Source organism: Triplophysa dalaica, chromosome 15 (assembly GCF_015846415.1).
Source record: "Triplophysa dalaica isolate WHDGS20190420 chromosome 15, ASM1584641v1, whole genome shotgun sequence".
Classification (NCBI taxonomy): Eukaryota; Metazoa; Chordata; class Actinopteri; order Cypriniformes; family Nemacheilidae; genus Triplophysa; species Triplophysa dalaica.
Genome location: NC_079556.1, coordinates 15,031,797 through 15,049,964, shown reverse-complemented (window position 1 = coordinate 15,049,964; position 18,168 = coordinate 15,031,797). Strand labels below are relative to the sequence as shown.

The 18,168-nt window shown below is 37.1% G+C and overlaps 1 protein-coding gene across 2 annotated transcripts in view; it reads left to right on the top strand.

Annotated features, from left to right (window-relative positions):
- babam2 (BRISC and BRCA1 A complex member 2) overlaps positions 1–18,168 on the top strand; it is a 190,278-nt gene that overhangs the window by 158,974 nt on the left and 13,136 nt on the right. The gene's annotated exons all lie outside the window — the stretch shown is intronic.

Genomic DNA, 18,168 nt, shown 5'->3' with positions numbered 1-18,168 from the left:
CTTTCTATGATGGTTGAAAGCTTGTACAGTACTTAAGAAAGCAATTGAAAAGTTTATTTGCAAAGGCATGTTCAAAAATCATGTTTTTTATAGTCAATTAAATGAGTAATATTAATCAAACTGCAGTTAGGTTGTTTGGATTAAGTAATAATAACACGGCATAATACAAAATAATAAAGACATAATAACACAATAAAAAACATTATTTTTCTATATTTTGTACAGAGTTGTCGGTTTTTGCAAATACAGTCTTCAATTGTCACCATCACTAAGGCTTATGATCTAATTATATATTGAGAATCAGAAAATGTCTTATGTTCAGTCATAAATATACAGTCACTATGAGAATTGCGCACTGGCTCTGAGTTCTGTTATTTAAGAGATTCGAGCATATAGCTAGTGACACACCTTTTCAACCACCATTTCTGCAAAATAACTAATTGCAGTACTTCTTCTTCTGCTATTTACTTCCTGAAATGCTGGGGGAATTGAGAATCCGTTGGTAAAACTGATCTTTTGTTTACGAAAGGGGCAGAAAGATTCGTTATTAAAGGATTTGTGTTCAGTTATTGATGCAATTCCCAAAACATTAGAGATGCTGTTTACAGTTCTTGTGAAAAGAGAATTCATGCCTGTTTAATCTTGTATATATATTTACAGTCAGGTCCATAAATATTGGGACATCGACACAATTCTAACATTTTTGGCTCTGTACACCACCACAATGGATTTCAAATGAAACGAACAAGTGCAGTGCTTTACCTGCAGACTGTCAGCTTTAATTTGAGGGTATTTACATCCAAATCAGGTGAATGGTGTAGGAATTACAACAGTTGCTATAACGTCTAATTTGTATTAGATAGTGGTGGGCATAGATTATTTTTTTTTAATCTAGATTAAAATGGCTCATTTGAATTCTGCCGAAGGCATTCAGAATATGTGTGCTACCCAAATAATGACTAAAAGTAAGTCTTTGAGAACGGGTTTCTCAAGCCAGGTGGCGTATTAGACCAGGGGCTCATCTCCTGTTTCCAAAATGCATCTCAAACTGCTTGAGAAAGCTGTTCTACTATGATAATTGGTGATGAAAATAAGTTATGTTCAATAAGATGTACTTGTGTTTACTTTCACATTAGCTAAGGGATGCTTTGCGTTTAGGTGGTACTTGAGACTGGAAGAGCTCCTACAGTACATTTACATTTAGTCATATAGCAGACGCTTTTATCCAAAGCGACTTACAAAGAGTGAGGAAGCAACAAGCGACCTGTCATACAGGAGCCATAATACATTAGATCTCAATACAAAGTTACTGGTTTCAACTAAAACTAGACCAGTACCTGTTGAGAGAAAGTTTTTTTTTTTTTTTTAAACCAATTCCGCATTGCACAAGGTGCAAACAACCTTAGTCTTGTCGATGTTTCCATTGGGAAGCTTCTTAAAAATTAATATTCCCTGAAGCAAACCCGGCGGCTTCATCCAGCTGCATCCATGTTAGCACGTCACGTTTGATGCGGTAATTTCACAGTAACGTTATGTTGTGTTCAGACCAAATGCGAATGGCGTGTCAAGCGCGAGTGATTTATGTGTTAATGCAAAGAGGCAATAGACCTACTTGCGGCGCGAATGAAGCCCTGGTTATGAGATGATGAGGCGGCGCGAATGACGCGAATCACGCGAGTTAAAAAATCTTGTTCTCGCCCCGTACAGTGCAGTTAAGCTGGTATACATCTGCGCTAAAATATCAAGGTGAAAGTCATCATAGCTTGCGTAGTATAGACCCAGCTCCCAACCCAACTTTGAGAATAGATTAACGGCGACATTTTTTTTATCGCGCGATAAGAGTCTCACTGCGTTAACGGCGTTAACGGCCCACCACTAGTATTAGAATTCCTGCCCAGGGACTACAGATGAAATTAAGCTTCTCACAGTTTTTTGTGATTCTGCAATTGCGGCATAATCTTAATCAAAATAAATGCAAAAATAGCAAAAATGAATTTTATCAATTTAAGAGGGTAATGCACAGATGTTGGCTGTCGCTCATGTGAGTCAGTGAGTGATCTGTGTGATGTAACAATCCACATACGCTTAAGACAGACACGATGCAACACAGGGGTTAAGTGAAGCTGATTTACTTAAGACACGGGGTAATGACAAACATCCACAGGAAACAAATAATAAACAGGAGTACACAGAACATCCACGGGAACCAGAGTAAGACATAAACTAGGAAGTCAGGGGAAGTACAACTTAGGGTAGAATACAACTAGACCTGACACGGACTGGTTGTGCTAGTGGAGGTTAAATGCCGTGTGGGTAATTGGGTGCAGGTGTGACTGATGGGATACAGATGTGAATGATCAGTGTAGATGAGTGAGTGCACAGAGTCCTGGGAAGTGTAGTGTAACTAAAAGTCCGGGGATAAAGTGTGAGGATAAACAGGAGGAGACGCTGGTGCCGGGGGCGTGGCCGAGGCCGGTCTTGCGGGTGTTTTATGTGAACTTTTCTTACCTGGCTCCCGCCTCACGTAAATTAACAGAACACGTGGGGATGCAATAATATCCTAATGACAGCATAGTGATGCAATACTGTGTTGTATTCCTTGTAAAAAAACATCCTACTTGAGCAAATGATTCCCGTCAGCGCGCAAATCTTGTCTTTCAGGCTTACTGCTTGAATGGTAAAATACACATATAATTATATCAATTTTAAACACAACGGGTATGCAGTTAACAAACAGTTTTGGGGAGAAACTTTTTGGGAAGTGTATCATTGGATCCTTGCTTATCCGAAAGTCTTAAAGTGCCAGCAGCTCAGTCACACCAGCAGTTATTAGGGCACTGGCTGTTTGTGTTTACTTAAAAAATTACTTAAAAACCTTAGATTTTTTACTTATGTTAGTTTAAGCATTATCAATTATAATTATTAAGTGTTTATATTCATGTAAATATTTTAATTATTTAAGTAATTAAAGTTGTAAAAAAACATTACAAATATTTACAAACAAGGTAAAATCCTTAAAGCGGGCGTAACACATGGGTTTTTTGCCAAACTCAAAACCCATTGTTTTTGTCAAACAATGGGTCGGATGAAGTAACATATGATTATTTTGTGTTTGATAATATATCACATAAATGCGTTCATGCAAAGCATAATTTCTTGAAAAAATACCCCTTACACCATTCAAATTCCCTTTATTTAGCCCCTTATGTTTTAGGCTCAGCCCCTGATGGTTGTATATCCTATATACGCCCCTGTGTTCAACCCCTAGTGTGGACTAGGATAAAAGTTTTTTTCATCCATCCATCCATCCATCCATTTTCTACCGCTTATCCAAACTACCTCGGGTCACGGGGAGCCTGCGCCTATCTCAGGAGTCATCGGGCATCAAGGCAGGATACACCCTGGATGGAGTGACGTTTTTTTCATACACGCTATAATTATAATTTTACATATTTTCATTCTAACTTTATGGCTTAGTAGACAAACAACAAGCTTTTTAAATGTTTGCCGTACTAATAATTGTTATTTTTATGTACCTGACTTCAAAAGTGGAATTGGCCCCAGAAATATTTTCTAGATTTATTTTTTTCATTGCCATTAAAGTGCATTACAAGGAATATGTTTGAAGATAAAACTGTAAAAAGCAATATTGTGAAGTTAAATAGGTAGTACATTAATCATGTAGACGCCATTGATAGGGATTTAGCCACTGGCTGGTAAAGCTTATAAGGGACTATGACATTGAACTATTATAATAAGTAAATTAATTAATTTCATATTTAAAATCATACAAACTGCCTACTAAATACAACTTTTTTTTTGTTCTTATCATCAATTTATTATCATCAACTTGCCCAAAACTAATTTTCCTAAAAGGGAATAATGAAGTTAAAATAAACTCTTCAAGAAAATATAATTATAGAAGTTTTAAAGTGTAGGGAGAATGTTTAGATCATTTACATTAGTATATGGGAGTGGGTGGTTCTTGTTAAGCAATGTTGCTGCTGTTTCAGTGGTAACAGTGACTTTCCTAAATCCAGGATTATAGACAATGTACATCTTCACCAGGAACTAGGGATGTAACAATATTATTAATACAAGAGCTGCAAGGAGCACCACTGGGGCCAAGCCCACACTTTGCGGTGCTTTACCCAGCGTACCCACCACACCCAGCCCACACTTCCCCCAGCGTACCCACGACACGAAATGAGACAGTAGGACAAAAGTAGCATGTATACGCATTTGAGACTGATCCGATTGATCAGGTGCGCCACTCAGTTGACTTGCTTCACCCAGTAGCGCATAATAATAAAGATTAATATCTCACGAACGCAGGTATTGATGAAATAAGTCACAAGTGACAATGAAGGACAGAATTTCAGTTTGTACTTGTTACATGTTTCTGTTTGTATGTATTTACATGTATTGTAAACCCCATTAAGTTGCACTACGTACATCGCACTTTATTTCATTTTATTTCATTACAAAATGACATTACATTTCGTTTGTTTACGTACTTTGACTATTTGTGCACACACTTGCAAATTGAAATGTATAATAGGCAACACGAAGTTCGAACCAGCGACCTCTTGCACCCGAGACTTGCATTTATCAGGTGTGCCACTCACTTAACTTGCTTCACACAGCAGCGTTCAAGAAAAAAAAAAAATAGTAATATCTAACGAATGCTATGTGGCCCTGTCTGGAAACTTACAGGGTACATTTGGGACTACATGTCAGTGACGCGTGTCAAATTTGGTGGCGATATATCACACGGTTCAGAATATATCGCGATTTAAAATTTCTGAATGATGGGCGAACACATCGGTCAACCGCGACACAATCGTATTAACCTACCCTTCGGGGCTTGGCCCCTAATTATGGTATCGCAATAGCAAAACTGTCTCAATTTTAACATGGTAACATGATTGTTTGAAATTTTAGGTCTTTTGGCCCTTTATCATGGAGAATGTTAAAAAATATAATTGATATTTCCTCTGTCAAGGTCCAGCTGGTGCAGTGTTTTTAATTTATAATAGGGAATATTAAATCATTTGAGTTATCTCATACTATACCTCATACCTCAAAGCAATAGTTATGATTAGAGGATAAAGAAAAGAGGATAGGATATGACATAGTTGATTTGTACATCATTGCAATGTTCAATAATTGTTTATGAAACACATGGCCATTTTTCCAAGTCTTAATTTGTCTATTAAATATGGCAATTAATATTTTACTACTGTAGCACCAAGTGGCATTTATGCAGCATGGCATAGTCTGTTATTCTGCATGATGATCTTTTTATTTTAGAGGGCACTGTTCTTCATTTTATACTATAGCAGAAAATGTTCAGTTATTTACACCACATATATTGAAGAAGTCATGTTGACAGCCTAAAATGACATTCTATCTCCCTTCCCAATATTGTTTCTACAGCCACTGTGCAGGTTTCTCTTTGTGAGGTTTGGTTAGCAGCGGCTGAAACACAGCTTTACGCACAACTGACAGTCTGCATGGATAAGTTCTTGAGACCCCAGTAGTTTCAGACACATGTCAACTGCTCAGCAGCGGCTTTTTTTCTGCTGCCCTTTTGATACAATTCATGTGTTTGACAGAAACGTTCCTTAGTAACTCTGCCTGACCAAGAGCTTCTGTGCTTTAAGTCACACAGAAATCTTTTGACAGTTCAATAATCTCTATTTGTTTTTCGCAAAATATTTGTTTTGATGCCTTTTGCAAGAAACTGCTTTTTTAATACTTTTCATCTTCAGAAAGAACTTTTGACTATGACTCAACTTCTTTGAGTAGGGTTTCTTTTTACATAAGAAGACCTGGGCACGTATTCTTAAACCTTCTAAGAGTCCTCTAAGAAAGCTCCTAATTTAGTTTAACAACTTCTATGTTGGAGTTTTAGCTTAAAAGCAATTCAGGACTAGACCCGAGAGCAACTCTGAGCAATAAAAAAAATAAAAATTATAGTGAGGAGGTGAGGCTGGATACAACTTTTACTTACCGTTGCTATGTATGACAGTCTTTTGAAAAATTTGATTGGTTGGCGTTTTTAAGTATAGGGTCTATTTTAAGCCGTCAGTTTGAGATAACAGGTATAATTTTTCCTATTTTACCATACACACACTTTATATATTAGGTGTGTAACAATATATCAATATGGATCGATGTATCGATACATTTTCTAATGATACGATGCAGCGATGTCACACTTAATATATCAATATGAGGTACCTTTATATTGACACTCTCCACGTCCCTATTGCTCACGTAAGGTCTGTATAATTGCCTTTTAGTGTTTTGTATTCATTTTGCTGTAGAGTGAAGTCACACCAAAAATCCTCCCCACCATGGCTGCAGATTCTTTGTGAAGCACTGTTTCCCTTTCATTCCTCATTAGTCTCGCCAGTGTTGCTAAGTTAGCTACTCTTTCACTAGTTTTCACTAGTTAGTGATTTCTTTTCAGTAGAGGTATATACAGACAAACTTGGCATCTTTTTGGATAAATCTTAGCTTTCATTCGGTGGGAAATTGTTGGCAATTCTACTGCCCCGCAAGGTCTCGGTTTCCCGGAGCAGTGATCACCTCTCTCTCTCAGCATCTAACTTACTACTGTTGAGGGAAAAAACGATCTTGCAGCTCAAAAGACCTCTCGGACAAAGTAGGTCCAGGTGTCAAAGAGGTACGTACTTAATGGTGGTATGTGCGCTATTACAAATTTTTTAAAATAAATTTGTATACAATGGTACAAATTTTAATACAAGGGTCACCCCATATGAAATCATCAAAAACTATGTCCGTATCTTAGTTACCACTGGTCAATGGAAAGTACATAGGTTTTTCGTGTCTCGACTCTTGAACTTTAGACCTCAGGCTTCTAGCCCCAGGAGACATTACTGGATTGTATACAGTTGCATTGTGCTCAAATGTGCTCTTTAACATGCTTAAAATGATATAAAGTGCTTTTATGTGAACAATCATTGATCAGGTATTCTGATTGTATCATTAAATCATCAAATCATCTTTATAATTCATTTGTATGCAATAATCTTTGGTCAAACGTGATTTCAAAACATTCTACTAATACACTCATGTATACTAATGTTCCTATGAATACTTATTAATCCTGTTTAGGTATTTCTAGGTATATATTAACTCTGGTGGACAAAAGTGCCCAGTGCATGTAAAATATATCTAAATATGTCTTTTCTGTGCCCTAAATCTCTCAGAAATTACTCTGCGAAAGCAAAAGCCAAGGCCACTAGATGTAAAACCTACAACATGTAGTCAAAAAATATATAGTAAAGGGCAGGTACACAGGAACTAAACGAACTACACTTAAACTACCAAAAGACTAAATACCACAGACTACAATTATCTAACACTAAACTTACTTGACTTTGACTGGGAGATATCACAAGGATGAGTAGTAAACCGACAACATGACATGGAACAAAACGAACTAGCGCAGAATAGCAGAAAGGAGGGCATTTTAAAGGGGAGACTAACAAAGGATAATTAACAATTGGTAGGTGTGGGTACTGAAACACTCAAGGGAAGCTAACGAGGAAACGAGAGTGTGGGGCCAATGCCGAGACCGGAGAGAGAGCATGGCAGTTCAAAACAATGTCATGTCATGTCACTCTTTCCACTAAACAAGGGATCCTGCCATGATTCTGCCACAAGACAAAGAAAGACATGACACGGTGAGGCAGAATCATGACAAAGAGTCTATAATAAATCTCAGGAGAAGCATCACATTCCGTTCCTCGTACGGTGGCCGACTCGTGAAAGGATGAGGTAAAAAACAGCGTTTCCAAAAACATGACACTGTCACTGGCTGTTTAATATATAAAAATGATACAGAAAATGGCTTTATAGGGCAATATGCTGTATTACATTTTTTTAAATAGAAGCAAAACTACTTGCAACACACAAAACTAAGTGATGACATCATGAAAATGTTAACTAGCCTATGACGTAAATCCAGCCCCACTGTTCCAAAAAATCTTAGCAGAAGCAATACAGTTTATTGTTGTAAATGTCAAATTTTGACAGAATGTGTGCAGTTTTCAGAGTTTAATCAAATGTTCATATTATATATTTTGGTTGCATTTTTGATTAATTCAAAATGTAGCTGCTTCTGTAAACTAGGCAAATAATATCAAGATATCTATTAAATTAATCGAATCGCAACGAATCTCTTCTGTGAATACTTGACAACAAAATGAAAAAAAACACTAACTCTGTCTCTCAACAGGTAGTGGTATAGCTTTTGTTGAAGCTAGAAACTTTGTATTAGCACCTATTGTATTATTGCTCCTGTATGACATATTGCTTATTGCTCCCTGAACTCTCTTTAAGTCGCTTTGGATGAACATCTGCTAAATTACTAAATTTAAATGTCGTCCTCCCTACTCCTAATAATTTTTGACCTTAAGAGCTCTTTTAAGGGTTAAGATGCTTTATGGATTACTTTTTTATTTACTAGGATCTTTTCTGTAATTCTAAGGGGAAATGCCCACATTTCTAATAATTTTCTTAGAATTTCATCACTAGGAGCAACTCTTTGCACTATTTTTATTGCTGCTTGTAATCCCAGTGATAAAAAACATGGCCTTGATCCCTCTTACCTAAGTAGCTTTAGGCCTATTTCAAATTCATCTTTTCTTTCTAAGATATTAGAAAAAGTTGTAGCCACCCAGTTACAGTTACAGGCTTACTTAACAGCACAAGACCTTTGTGAACCATTTCAGTCTGTTTTTTGTCCTCTACACAGTGCTGAAACAGCACTGATTAAGGTTCTAAATGATCTTCTCCTGGTCGCTGATTCTGGTGTTCTTAGCACTGGGTCCTGGGCCCTGTTCTTTTCACTATTTATATGCTTCCAATTGGTCAAATAATCAAACGCCACTGGCGACATTCAGATTTATTTTAACTAGTGGTGGGCCGTTAACGGCGTTGTGAGACTCTTATCGCGCGATAAAAAAAATGTCGCCGTTAATCTATTCTCAAAGTTGGGTTGGGAGCTGGGTCTATACTACGCAAGCTATGATGACTTTCACCTTGATATTTTAGCGCAGATATATACCAGCTTAACTGCACTGTACGGGGCGAGAACAAGATTTTTTAACTCGCGTGATTCGCGCCGCCTCATCATCTCATAACCAGGGCTTCATTCGCGCGATTCGCGCCGCAAGTAGGTCTATAGCCTCTTTGCATTAACACATAAATCACTCGCGCTTGACACGGCATTCGCGTTTGGTCTGAACACAACATAACGTTACTGTGAAATTACTGCATCAAACGTGACGTGCTAATATGGATGCAGCTATGAAGCCGCCGGGTTTGCTTCAGGGAATATTAATTTTTAAGAAGCTTCCCAATGGAAACATCGACAAGACTAAGGTTGTTTGCACCTTGTGCAATGCGGAATTGGTTTAAAAAAAAAAAAAACTTTCTCTCAACAGGTAGTGGTCTAGCTTTAGTTGAAACCAGTAACTTTGTATTGAGATCTAATGTATTATGGCTCCTGTATGACAGGTCGCTTGTTGCTCCCTCACTCTTTGTAAGTCGCCTTGGACTAAATGACTAAATGTAAATGTACTGTAGGAGCTCTTCCAGTCTCAAGTACCAGCTAAACGCAAAGCATCCCTTAGCTAATGCGGAAGTAAACACAAGTAGGCCTACATCTTATTGAACATAACTTATTTTCATCACCAATTATCATAGTAGAACAGCTTTCTCAAGCAGTTTGAGATGCATTTTGGAAACAGGAGATGAGCCCCCTGGTCTAATGCGCCACCTGGCTTGAGAAACCCGTTCTCAAAGACTTACTTTTAGTCATTATTTGGGTAGCACACATATTCTGAATGCCTTCGGCAGAATTCAAATGAGCCATTTTAATCTAGATTAATCTAGATTAATTCCAAGATTAATCTAGATTAATCCAGATTAAAAAAAAAAATCTATGCCCACCACTAATTTTAACACTTCTTCCACCTCTTTATTTCCTCCATCAGCACTAATATCCTGCAAGGAAATCAAGCTTTTGGAGCAAACCACCTTAAATTTAACTCTGGTAAAACTGAGATAATTCTTATTGGTTCTAAAGCTGTTACTTCTAAACTGATTTGTCAACTGATAGATTTGTATGGTGATTTGAAAATGCCCTCAAAGACAATCTCGAAATCTCTTTTTTCCACTTTCGTTATTTTTCTCATATTTAATCCTCTCTAAATCAGTAGTATGCTGAAACCGTTATACATGCTTTTTTCGCATCTCAATTAGATAACTGTTATTCACTTCTTAAAATATCAAACGACTACAATATGTACAAAACTCTGCTGCTCATCTGATCATACAATCCCGAAAGCATGATCATATTACCCCTATCCTCTTTCACCTTCACTGGCTTCCGGTCTCCTTGCGTATAAACTGCAAGGTTATTAATCCTCACGTATAAAGCTCTTCACAACCTTGGTCCCTCATATCTATCTGACTTGCTCCAGCCTTATATTCCTGCTCGTTGTTTACGATCTTTTAGTATGGTACTGTAAATCACACTTAAATCTTGTTTGATGACTACTGGAGCTCGATCATTCACCGTTGCGGCTCCAGAGTAGTGGAATGCTCTTCCTCAAGACATACGTCTAAGCACCTTCCCTTCTCCTTTAAAACCCTTTTAAAAAGTCATTTTTTTCTCGTAATTTAACTTAAATCTCTGTTGTAATCTGCAAAATTGTTATGGACAATGTATTTCTATGTATTTCTCAACTCAACTTTATTTATATAGCGCTTTTTACAATTTTCATTGTTACAAAGCAGCTGTACATGAGACACATTGACTACAAGTAAAACGACTAAAGCCATACACCTGTAAAAACAAGAAAAATGTGAAAACACAAAAGACAGACATACAAATGCTCCACACACACAATTATGCATTCATACTTACACACATCGACATAGACGCACACACGCAAACACACTCGCACACACACACAGTGAAAGCAGGTGAGAAAGAGGTGAGCAGAGAGAACTATATGTCAAATATTAAACGGACTATAAATTCCTAAATGCAATATTAATTATGTAAAACTTCTGAGCTCTAAGGCAGCCCCCCCAGCCAGGCAAATAGTGCAAAACAGTATGCAAACGGTGGCGAGGAACACAAAACTCCAATCGAGAAAAAAACCTCAGGAGAACCCAAGCCCAACCAGGGGATTCCAGTTCCCCTCTGGCAAAAGCTGCTGCCTCTGGACAAGCTCAACAGTGCTTGCACAACAAGGCTAAATAAAAAATAAATGAACTTACTAAAAAGGTAAATTATAGATTTAAGATTGTCATTACAAAATTTCAAATGCTATTAGATTGTTAGTGAAATCGTGTCAAGTCGCTGCTTGTGGTCAATGGTGTCAAATGCAGCACTAAGGTGTAGCAGCACCAATAACGAAATACAGCCACGGTCAGACGCAAAAAGCAGATAATTTGTAACTCTGATCAAAGCAGTTTCTGTACTTTAACATGCTCGCAATCCAGACTGGAATTCTTCATTAATGTCATTCCTTTGGAGGAAGGATCATAATTGAGTTGAAACTACTTTTTCCAGAACTTTAGATATAAAAGGTAAATTCGATATAGGCCTGTAATTCCCTAGTTCTCTAGGCTTGAGTTTGGGTTTTTTGACAAGAGGCCTTATAACAGCCAGCTTAAATGCTTTAGGCACATGTCCTAATGTCAGAGATGAGTTAATAATACTAAGAAGAGGATCTATAATTTCTGGGAGCGTCTCTTTCAGTAGTTTTGTAGGTATAGGGTCTAGCATGCATGTTGTTGATTTAGATGATCTAATGATTTTAGACAGTTCATAGTGATCTACTGTAGAAAATAATTGCAATTTCTCCTTAAGGGTGCTGTAGTTATTTTGTTCAGCGGGTTTCACTTCTGGTTGTATCTTATATTTTTCTCTCTAATATCTTGGATTTTACTAGTGAAGTAGTTCATAAATTCATCACTGTTATCCTGATAATCAGAATCTGAAGTCGCTGACGACTTATTTTTTGTTAATTAAGCCACTCTGTTAAAAAAAACTAGTGTTGTGATGGTTTTCTTCTATTAGTGATGAAAAGTAGGCGTACCTCTAGAAGCCATGACTCACCGGGTATGAAGTGCAATCCTAACTTACCAAGGTTGCTTGATGAGTCTTAGTATATACAGTTGAAAGAAAAAGTATGTGAACCCTTTGGGCTTACTTGGATTTTTTCATAAATTGGTCATAAAATGTGTTCTGATCTTCATCTAAGTCACAACAATAGAGAAACACAGTCTGCTTAAACTAATACCGCACAAACATTATACGTTTTCATGTTTTTATTGAACACAACATGTGAACATTCATAGTGCACGGTGGAAAAAGTATGTGAACCTTTGGGTTTAATAACTGGTTGACCCTCCTTTAGCTAAACAATTGCCATGGCAGTACTACACGTGTGTTGTGTTGACACGCCAGATGGAAGGGGGCGGAATGTGCTGTAACCAGTGTTGTAATTAGATTACTTTTTTAAGTAAATAGTAATGTAACGCAGTTACTTAATAAATGTATATATTACTACTCGATTTACTTTGTTTTTCAAGTAACTCAAGTTACTTTTCAGTAAAATGATTGATTTATATGAAAAAAATGTAACTGCAGAAGTTAAATTCTAAATTAAAAGTAGAATAGACATGATCGATCATGCTTGCTCAGAAAGATTTGCTAGTCATTCATAGGAAGTTTTGACATGTCTGCAGTATTGCAGTGTTCCGGCTTCGTTTTGGGCAACCCTTCTGGCAACCCTTGACACAGTGATGGGAGGCCAGAGCTCGGATGCGGAGCTATAGTGTGGCCACACTCGCCACCATGGACAAAATGCCTGCAAATGCCGGTCATGCTCAATAGATAACTTTCAGATTGTGAAATTAGCGCGAGTCACAAGTCGCAATAGAAATCAATTGTCCTGCAAATGTCGATCATGTTTGGAAGATAACTTTCAGATCAGGAATTTAGCGCAAGTCATGACACACAACAGCAATCAATGGTCTCATGCCTCGTGAATGTAAACATAAGCTGTGTTCGACTGTGTTAAGCTGTATAATTTCGTATAACACTATCAAGTTGTTTTGGCTCAACGAAGTGCTCAGCAATGCAAAGAGGATCTGTCATATATTACTTTTTTAAATCTAAAAAAAACACCCATGCCGGCCAAAAATCTTCCTTTTCCCACGCAGTGTTATACGACCGGAAACTACTCTGCCGACTCTGCTGTCCCGAAAGCTCACTGGCGCCATCCTGTGCAGCTAGCCACGCTGTCAAAACACAATAAAATGGAAAGTGACACCGAAGTTAGTGTCAACAGTAGGCAGAACTCTGATGAGGTGGAGGACTTTTGGTCAGGAAATATTAGATTTTTTTTAAAGAAAATAAAGGTGTGTTATAGGCTATAGAGGACTGTTAAATGCATTACAGTGTTTGACACTAAAGAACAGCAAAGTCGAGAAAAGGCTGAGCATCAACACAAAAGTAACGCAAAAGTACTTGGGTACTTTTTGTGGAAAGTAACAAGTAACGTAGTTAGTTTCTTTTTATAGAGTAACTCAATATTGTAACTAGTTTCTTTCCCCGACACTGGCTGTAACTGAATATCATTTAAAGAGACATGACAAAAAACGGGTTGCTGTGAGCATAGCTATTTCTGACGGGGCAAAAAGGGATTTTTTTACACAGCCATTGAGTGTTTTTAAGCAAAACATGTTCCAGACATTTCATGAAGACCTTAATAAATCATATCAACTTGTTAAAAGTGCTCATTTAATGAGTCCTTTAAACTGCGGATCCACAAGGGTCAAATGAGTTGATGTGATTGGTTATAGGTTTATGACATCATTAACCAGGGCAAACTGCATTTTTTAAACTCTCTTTGGTAAACTGCAGTTTTATGGAGAAAATACACAGCAATCATTTAAAATTATAAATTTGCACATGGTTTGTCTTAAAGCATATTAAAACACCACATAAACATAAAAATAACATAAAAACTTGATTTTCACCACAGGGGTGTACACATGCTGTACTGGGGATCGACACATTCTTGTAATCAAAACTGTTTTTAAAACTTAAGAAATTAGCAAAAGAGATTGCTAGGTCACCCCTATTTCCCTCTGTGCTTTTTGGTTACTACTGTTTAACACAAGGTCACCTTTCAGAAGTGAAGGTAACTTCTGCAGGACTTAACAACAGATATGAGAGGTTACTGACTTGTAATGCCAGCTTCTTTCTTCCTTCTTTTTCACTTTCTGTTCCATCCGCTTACATCAACGTAACAGAAGAGGAGGGAGAGCAAGCCCATTTTGTTTGCTCTCCAGCCATGTCAGCTTCTATCTGTCACATGGGGTTTGGATAATATGGGAGCACACGGAGTTGACCTTGCCTTCATATATGCATGTTAGCTTCTCAGACTGGGGAAAATTATGAGAAGGGACAGCCAGTAGGTTATATGTCTGTGGGTGTTTTTAGCAAAGATAAATGTAGAAACAGGCCTCCTGAGGATATACCTGAATATGATAATAAATGCTTAAACTAGGGCAAAATGGTTTTAAAGCAAAGATTTCTATTTAGGATCTGATATTTTGCACATACACAAAGGCTCTAACTTGTAAATACATTTTCAGTGTTTTGTTTTGTGTTGGTTGATGTTTATCAGACTGTTGTATCTGTATTGTAGCTTTCCTGTAGCTCAGTGGTAAGTCCATTGTGTTTACAACGCAAGGTTGTGGGTTTAAACCCAGGGGATTGCACTTACCTTAGTATAAATGTATAGGATAATGCAACGTAAGTTGCTTTGGATAAAAGCATCTGCCAAATGCATAAATGTATTGGGTTTCTTTTGTACTGGTGCTTTTTATGCATGTTATGCAGAATGTTAATCATAGAAAGATTGTTTTTTTTCGTTTAGTATAACAAATATAAAAATCCATTACGTGAATAAAGTATTTTTATACCTGTCTAATTCTATGATAATCTAATTGTTCGAAATTACAAGGTTAACGGGTGCTTTGATGCTTAAAAATAACTTTCATGAGATTTTAGGCTACTTCTAAGATAATTTACAACAATTAAAATGCGCAATTAAAAGTAAAACATAAATAACGATAATCTAAATAATTACAAGCAAGTGGTCAGTTTACGTATTTGCAAGGTGAAAGCTTTTTTTGGCAAATATGCATTCTAATAAAAACAGGCAATACAACAGGCAATACACATGCTTTTATGTTTTTTAATTTGTGCGATGTTCGCTTAGGGGTGGGAGACGCGCACTGAGTCACATCTCGAGGTTGCCTGGCTCTGTGTGGCAGGCTCCAGGCCGGTTTGTGAAGGCTGAAGACCACTGGTTCTTCTCTTTGACGGATCAGAAAGGGATAACATAAATGAAGCAAACATAAAACTGTGTGTGCTTGATTTAAGCAGCCTAAAATGCAAGATTATCAGAATTAGATGTTAAACGTTTATAATGTTTAGAAACAATAAATATCCAATAAAAAACCTCAGATGGAGTTTCGGTTCACTAAGTCAACAGCTGTTGACCGCAGTACTAATCTTTTTCTAAACTGTTACTTCCTTTGATTCTGCGTTTCAAGGTTAAAGTTTCAATTTCAAAATGTGAAAAGGTCCTCTTTTTTGCCGGATTACGTTATTCCATGTCACAAAATCTAGGGCCGATGCACTTACATCCTGAATTTATATGACCATGATATATAAATTACGTTCTGTTTAAGTAAGGCAGCATTTATTATGGTACGATCAGGTTGGCAGCATAGAATGTTTGATGAATCACAGGCAAACCCTGTTGTAAGATGATTTTTGTGCACGGATCTGCGCATATCGGTTGTGAAATGTAGATCAGAGAATGTGATAAATCTACCATCATCATCATCATACCAACATTTTTTAACAACATGAGGGTAAAATGTTTGACAAAATTCAAAAAATTCAATTTAACTCGTGTTTTTCTTGAAGACCATATAGTATCTTAATGATTACATGCATCTCATGTAATGACATTAAACTATGGGCACATTCAGTCTAATTGATGTTAAATGTTTGTTATCTGTTTGCTTCAAATATGCTCTCCACTTATATAGTATTTACAAGATCAGTACATATTTTAAGCTATGTCTTTTGAAAATTGTACCGTCGCAACACATCTTAAATTTATCAGTGTTTAAAGTGCTTTCCTTTAGAACACAAATTAAGCATCACTGGGTTGTAACACTGTCTTCAGCCGATGCAACCGGCATGACGCAACACAACACAAATAAAGGCCTTGTTCTTAATGGGTTGTCGGGTCGGGTCATGTCGCGTCGCGTCACGCTGCATCCATCATCGCATGAAGCAAACACTTTATTCAACTCATAAATCACAAAATTATTTACTGCCATAAGAAAAAGTGATTCAATGCTGCTGCACTACTGTCACTGGAAGTTTCACCCGTAGTCTTTATTACAGCAGCTCCCCCAGGCCCATCAGAGAACTAGAGAGAGCATGAGTGGGACTTAAAAAAGAAGAGAGAAAGAGGTCTCTCTCTGCATGGCCTGAGTGAAATAAAAAGCCTCCCAGGAATCTCTATCATTCTCTCCTACCATCTTTCTCACACATTCAATGTTTAGCTGCCGTATCGCTGTTAACTCCAAACATGCCTGCTGTTGCACTGATGGCTGCTCTCAACTCCCACACAGCAGGCTCTGTTATTATGACGGTGAAGTGCTCACTGAGTTTGACTGTGGACTTCACATCTTCAACATGCGATGGTGCGAGATTGACTCCTACACATTCATCTACAGTTTGATTGAGCGCTGAATACTTGTTTCTTTCTTTCTTATTATTTTTTTTTTTCAGTTGTTGATTGCATCTTTTCTGTTTAGAAGATGCCTGTTTGTTTCCTCTGTTTCATATTATTGCAGAGTTTGTTTGCATGTTTTCTTATTCCTCTCTGGCTCTTTTTTATTCTTGTAAATTATGCTCCTGATAGATATAACATTATTCCTAAATACTTTTGCTATTTTCCTACATATTGCTGGCCATGACCAACATTTTTGTAAATACACTAATGGGCAGATTCCCTAGCCTAGGCCAAAACTAGGCCTTAGTTATTAGGATATTTAAGTCATTGTTAAAAACATACTTTACAAAAAGACATAACTGTATCCATCTTGAGATAAAACAATCGCACTGATACATTTTAAAATATGTCAGTGCAAGTTGTTTTCGATCAAGCGACTTTAACATTTAAATTACTCTGGGACTTGGCTTGAGCCCTGTCTGGGGGCTTAAGCTCTGCTTTGGACAAAAACTTTTAGTTTAATGACAAAGTTTAATGTGTTCTGGCTGAAAGATGAAATGATGACTTCATGAATTTGCTTAATAAGTTTTTTTTTATTGCGTAATTTTATATAAATATGTAGAAATCATTTTATAAAAGCAATAAGCCATTGGATGTTATTGAATTTCCTTTTTGACTATATTATAATAGCACAATCTTCTTAAAATTATAATCTATAGCAGTAATTATTGCTTATGCCTAGCAATTGTAAATTTAATTGCTACGCTAATGCTTCCTCTAATCTCTAATCACAAGTATTTAACTTTAAAGCACAAGTATTAAACTATTCATTCTTTAGACTTCCATAAAAGGAAGGACTTAAACCATGTTTTAGGGACTTGGGAGAGGGCTGCTTTGCAGAGGCAACCGCCTAAAACACTCCAGCAGTGGCATAGCAACACTATAGCAACTGCCCAGAATGCCATAGCAGTGTGGAGACAACTTCTGCACAGGCAAGCACCAAGACATCACTTGATAAGGATGCAGCTCTATTGTCATTGAAACATTGCAACTACATTGTGTTATGACTGAGGATGATGGAAATTTGACAGCTGAAAAGCGTTTGAGTGGCATCCCTTCTTATTTCCTATTTCTGCTTTTAATAAATAACATGTCTGTGCATTAACATCATTAAACAGCCGATGAATATGCTTCAGGAGGTTGATGGACATGAATGACATTTTCATGCTTGTTCACTTGCAAACATCGTTTCAGAAAAAGGTATTCTTTCTGTCAGTTA